We start from the raw sequence: 4,968 nt of genomic DNA, 5'->3' as shown, positions 1-4,968 counted from the left end.
TAGCATTATGAGGTAAGTATTAGTATTTGCATATTACAGTTGAACAGACTGAGGCACAGCAAGTACTGTCCCAAACTCAAACCCAAAGCTGTCTGACTTCATTGGCTGAGCTTTTACTTTTTCATTTCCAAATTCTGAGGTTAGGACTTCCCATGTGTACTTCATTGCTTTGCAAACCAAAAAGTTGTCTGAAACAGGTCTCAATTTACCAGTTTATTTTGCCAAGGTTAAGGATGTGTCTGGGAGACAGGTCTGTGCCTTTCTCCAAAGATGACTTTGAGGGCTTCAGTATTTATTTATTTATTTATTTGTTTATTTAAAGACAGGATCTCACTGTCACCCAGGCTGAAATGCAGTGGCACAGTCATGGCTCACCCCAGCCTCGACTGCCTGGGCTCAAGTGATTCTCCCACCTCAGCCTCCCAGGTAACTGGGACTATAGGTGTGCCACCACCACACCTGGCCAATTTTTAAATTATTTATAGAGACAAGGTCTCACTCTGTTGCCCAGACTGGTCTCGAACTCCTGGGTTCAAGCTATTCTCCTGCTCCAGCCTCCCAAAGTACTGGGATTACAGCCATGAGCCACCTCACCCGACCAGGCTTCAGGTTTTGTTTGTTTGTTTTGAGACGGAGTCTCGCTCTTGTTGCCCAGGTTGGAGTGCAGTGGCGCGATCTCGGCTCACTGCAACCTCTGCCTCCCGGGTTCAAGCGATTCTCCTGCCTCAGCCTCCCAAGTAGCTGGGATTACAGGCACCCACCACCATGCCCAGCTAGATTTTGTATTTTTAATAGAGACGGGGTTTCACCATGTTGGTCAGGCTGGTCTTGAACTCCTGACCTTAGGCGATCCATGTGCCTCGGCCTCCCAAAGTGCTGGGATTACAGGTCTGAGCCACCACGCCCAGCCCAGGCTTCAGTATTTAAAGGAGAAATGCAAGGGCAGGTGCAGTGGCTCACGCTTATAATCCCAGCACTTTGGGAGACCAAGGCAGATCACTTGAGATCAGGAGTTGGAGACCAGCCTGGCCAATATGGTGAAACCCCGTCTCTACTAAAAATACAAAAATTAGCTGGGCATGGTGGCAGGCACCTGTAATCCCAGCTACTCGGGAGGCTGAGGCAGGAGAATCGCTTGAACACGGGAGGCAGAGGTTGCAGTGAGCCGAGATCGCGCCACTGCACTCCAACCTGGGCAACTAGAGCGAGACTCCGTCTCAAAAAATAATAATAATAAATAATAATAAAGGGGAAATGCAAGCTTGAGGGAAGAGAGGGAAGGTATGGTCACATTATTGAATCCACATGTTGCAAGAGAAAAAGAGCAGGTAGGGGAATCAATTACGTATCCCTCTCCTGCTCATTAAATCAGCACTTTACATAAGATAAACATAGAGTAGCTACAGGTGAAGATATTTAACCTGTTATTTGTAGCTGTCTGCTCAGGAACAAAAGGAAAGGCAGCTTCTTGCATGACTCAGCTTTCAGTTTAATTTTTTTTCCTTTTGGCAGAGTGAATTGGGGTCCCAAGTTTTTATTTTCCTTTCACAGCTTTCAAAGATGTCTTTTATGAATCAAAGATGAAAGAGATATAGTGCTTATCAGCTTACACTCAGTTACAATTTAACATTTTTCTTTCTCAGTTCCCTTGCCTATAAAATGGGGTTAATAACAACGCCTACAGAATAGGGGTTTTATGGGGATCAAACCAGATAATTCACGTGAAGACCAAGAACAATGCCTGCTACATCATAATCTCGCTCTATAATGATTAGATAGCCTTTCTTTTTTTTTTTTTTTTTTTTTTTTTTTTTTTTTTTGAGATGGAGTTTTGCTCTTGTTGCCCAGGCTGGAGTGCAGTGGCACTATCTCGGCTCACTGCAACCTCTGCCTCCCAGGTTCAAGTGATTCTCCTGCCTCAGCCTCCTGAGTGGCTGGGATTATAGGTGCCCGCCACCACGCCCAGCTAATTTTTGTATTTTTTTGTGGGGACGGGTTTTTGCTATGTTTCCCAGGCTGGTCTTGAACTCCTGAGTTCAAGGGATCCGCCAGCCCCAGCCTCCCAAAGTGCCGGGATTACAGGTGCGAGCTACCACACCGGGCCAGGATTTTTTTTTCCCCCTTGTTTTGTTTTCATTTTTCTTTTGGTTGGGGGAGGGGAGAGATGGGGTCTCACTGTCACCCAGGCTGGAGTGCAGTGGTGCGATTACGGCTCACTGCAGCCTCCACCTCCTGGACTCAAGTGATCCTCCCGCCTCAGCCTCCCAAGTAGCAGAGACCACAGGCACACACCACCACGGTCAGCTAATTTTTTGTAGAGGCTAGGTCTCACTATGTTACCCAGGTTGGTCTCGAACTCCTGACCTCAAGCGATCCTCCTGCCTCAGCCTCCCAAAGTGCTAGGATTACAGGGGTAAGCCACCCCAACGGGCTGGGAGTAGGATTCCTTATTGCCCAGAGGAGGCAAAATGCTTTCATGGAGGGAACCTGGAGAGATTTCCCAGCAGATTAGAAAGGCTCCTTCTTTGAAGCAGAAGCTAAACTTCTGTGTCCAGAACTTTACCTCTTACCCGCAGCCAAGCCCCTTACTGAAATGCACAAATTTTGGTTTCCAGGGCTCTATAGGTCGAGAGGTCTTTTGAATCCTCACGCAGCGCGGAGGACAGGTTCTTCCACACTACTCCCTGCTCAGATGCTAGTGCAGGTATGAGTGGAGAAAATGGCTTGCAAGCCGCGATGGAGGGGAGAGCTGGGAGGAGCAGGTGGGGCAGAGCAGGAGAAGCTGGCTAGAGGCTTGCCAAGCTCAGCCCCTCCCTCCTCGGGAAGAAAACAGACTTGGCTGCTTGGGAAGCCGTAACTCCCACCCGACTCCCCACACCCCGCGCCACACCCCCGCCACGGGCCTCTGGAAGCATCCGGACTACGGGGGGGCAGGGAGGCGGCGCCGGCTGCCGGCTGGCGCGTGGTCCAGCGATGCGCCCGCGTTGTTCTGAAAGAACGTGGAGACTGCACCAAGACGCGCCGCCCCAATAACAAAAATGAGCCGAGCGTGGCGGCGCACTTCTGTGGTCTCAGGTACTTGCGAGGCTGAGATGGACGATCACTTGAGCCCGGGAGGTCGAGGCTACAGTGAGCCATGATCGTACCACCGCATTACAGCCTGGGCGACAGAGCCAGAGCCTGATGCAGGCCTGGCCACGTGGAGTGCGTCCTCTCCGTTCCCCAGGAGCCGATGGGCGGGGCGGGTCGCAAGTACACTGACCTACTGTCCTGGGCTTTCCGAGGCTGCCCGGAGCTAGACAGACCGCCAGGGGGCGAGAGGGCCAGCGCCTCCCTAGTCCTGCCTGTGGGGAGTGGAGGGGAGGGGGGAATTTGTATCAAGGATATCGTGCTCATTAGAGAGAACTGCTTTGGAGAGCCTTGCAGATCCACACACTCTACTCTTTTTTTTTTTTTTTTTTTTTTTTTTTAGTTGGAGTCTCACTGTGTCGCCCGGGCTGGGGTGCAGTGGCGTGATCTCGGCTCACTGCAACCTCCGCCTCCCGGGTTCAAGCGATTCTCTTGTCTCAGCCTCCCAACCGCACTCAGCTAATTTTTGTATTTTCAGTAGAGACGGGATTTCACTATGTTTGTCAAATTGGTCTCGAACTCCTGACCACAAGTGATCCGCCCGCCTCAGCCTCCCAAAGTGCTGGGATTACAGGCATGAGCCATCGCACCTGGCCCACACTCTCTTAGCTTCTTCTTTTTTCTTCTTCTTTCTTCTTTCTCCTTCCCCTTCTTTTTTTTTTTTTTTTTTTTTTTTTGAGACAGAGTCTTATTCTTGTCGCTCAGGCTGGAGTGCAATGACACGATCCTGGCTCACTGCAACCTCCCCCTCCCGGGTTCAAGCGATTTTCCTACTTCAGCCTCCCGAGTAGCTGGGATTACAGGCACGCACCACCACACCCTGCTAATTTTTGTATTTTTAGTAGAGACAGGGTTTCGCCATGTTGGCCAGGCTGATCTCGAACTCCCGTCCTCAACTGATCTGCCCACCTTAGCCTCCCAAAGTGCTGGGATTACAGGTGTGAGCCACCGCACCTGGCCTAGTTTCTTCTTGAACTGAAGAAAATCCAGGGAGATGCCCTAGGCAGGGGTAGTCTACATCACAGGACAAGGAAGAGAGGACAGAGCCCTCTCTTGGGACTCCACACCCTGGGCCTTGAATTATACTCTTTTCCACCTATGCCTCATTTTCATTCCCTCTCAGTTTCTTTCCTCTCCTCCCCTTATACTCTCATGCTCACCCTTTCACCCCTTCCCTTATTTTTTCCCCTTCTTTCTCTTCTACCAATCTCTAGCAAGGCTGATGCCACTTAGCCACAAACCTAAGCTAAACGCTGACATTCTCTGCTTGTCAAATGAACCCAGTTGGCCACCATGTATCTTTTAAGGGACTGTAAAGTGCGCAGGTGGCAGGAATTGTGAGAAGTAAAACTGACTTAAGACGAGGTTCCCACCCTCGATGCACTTACAATGTAGTTGGGAAGACAAAGTGTGTTCACATGAAAAAATAGCAAGTAAGTCAAAGCAGGGGACAATGAAATGCTTTCTTACCCAAAACATGAGGCATGTTGGATTTGGGCAGGTTCTGTTACCAGTAGAGGGTCTTTACTGCAAATTGTCCAGGTTCTTGGCGTTTTGAACAAAGAATTGGACGAAACGCACAGCAAAGCCAGGAAAGAAAGAAGCAAGGAAAGCAGAGATTTATTGAAAGTGAAAGTATACTCCACAGTGTGAGAACGGGCGGAGCAGTGGCTGAAGGGCCCTGATACACAATCTTCTGGGGTCCAAATACCCGCTAGAGGTTTACCATTGGTCACTTGGTGTTCACCCCTATGTTCATGAAGTTGCAGCCCACAATCAGAGCCTGAAGTGAAGTTACAAAGGTCACACTCCTATGCAAACATCTTATTGGTTGTGAAA

At 49.7% G+C, this 4,968-nt stretch overlaps 3 protein-coding genes across 4 annotated transcripts in view; all 3 read left to right on the top strand.

The window, feature by feature from the left end:
* The window catches only part of SEPTIN6 (septin 6), a 313,664-nt gene that overhangs the window by 15,530 nt on the left and 293,166 nt on the right, over positions 1-4,968 (top strand). The window lies entirely within an intron of this gene.
* The window catches only part of RPL39 (ribosomal protein L39), a 451,119-nt gene that overhangs the window by 330,217 nt on the left and 115,934 nt on the right, over positions 1-4,968 (top strand). The gene's annotated exons all lie outside the window — the stretch shown is intronic.
* The window catches only part of UPF3B (UPF3B regulator of nonsense mediated mRNA decay), a 387,117-nt gene that overhangs the window by 320,524 nt on the left and 61,625 nt on the right, over positions 1-4,968 (top strand). The gene's annotated exons all lie outside the window — the stretch shown is intronic.

The sequence above is a fragment of the Macaca thibetana genome, chromosome X (genome assembly GCF_024542745.1).
Source record: "Macaca thibetana thibetana isolate TM-01 chromosome X, ASM2454274v1, whole genome shotgun sequence".
Lineage (NCBI taxonomy): Eukaryota > Metazoa > Chordata > Mammalia > Primates > Cercopithecidae > Macaca > Macaca thibetana.
The sequence above is the reverse complement of the archived record's forward strand: the minus strand, read 5'-3'. Positions and strand labels throughout refer to the sequence as shown.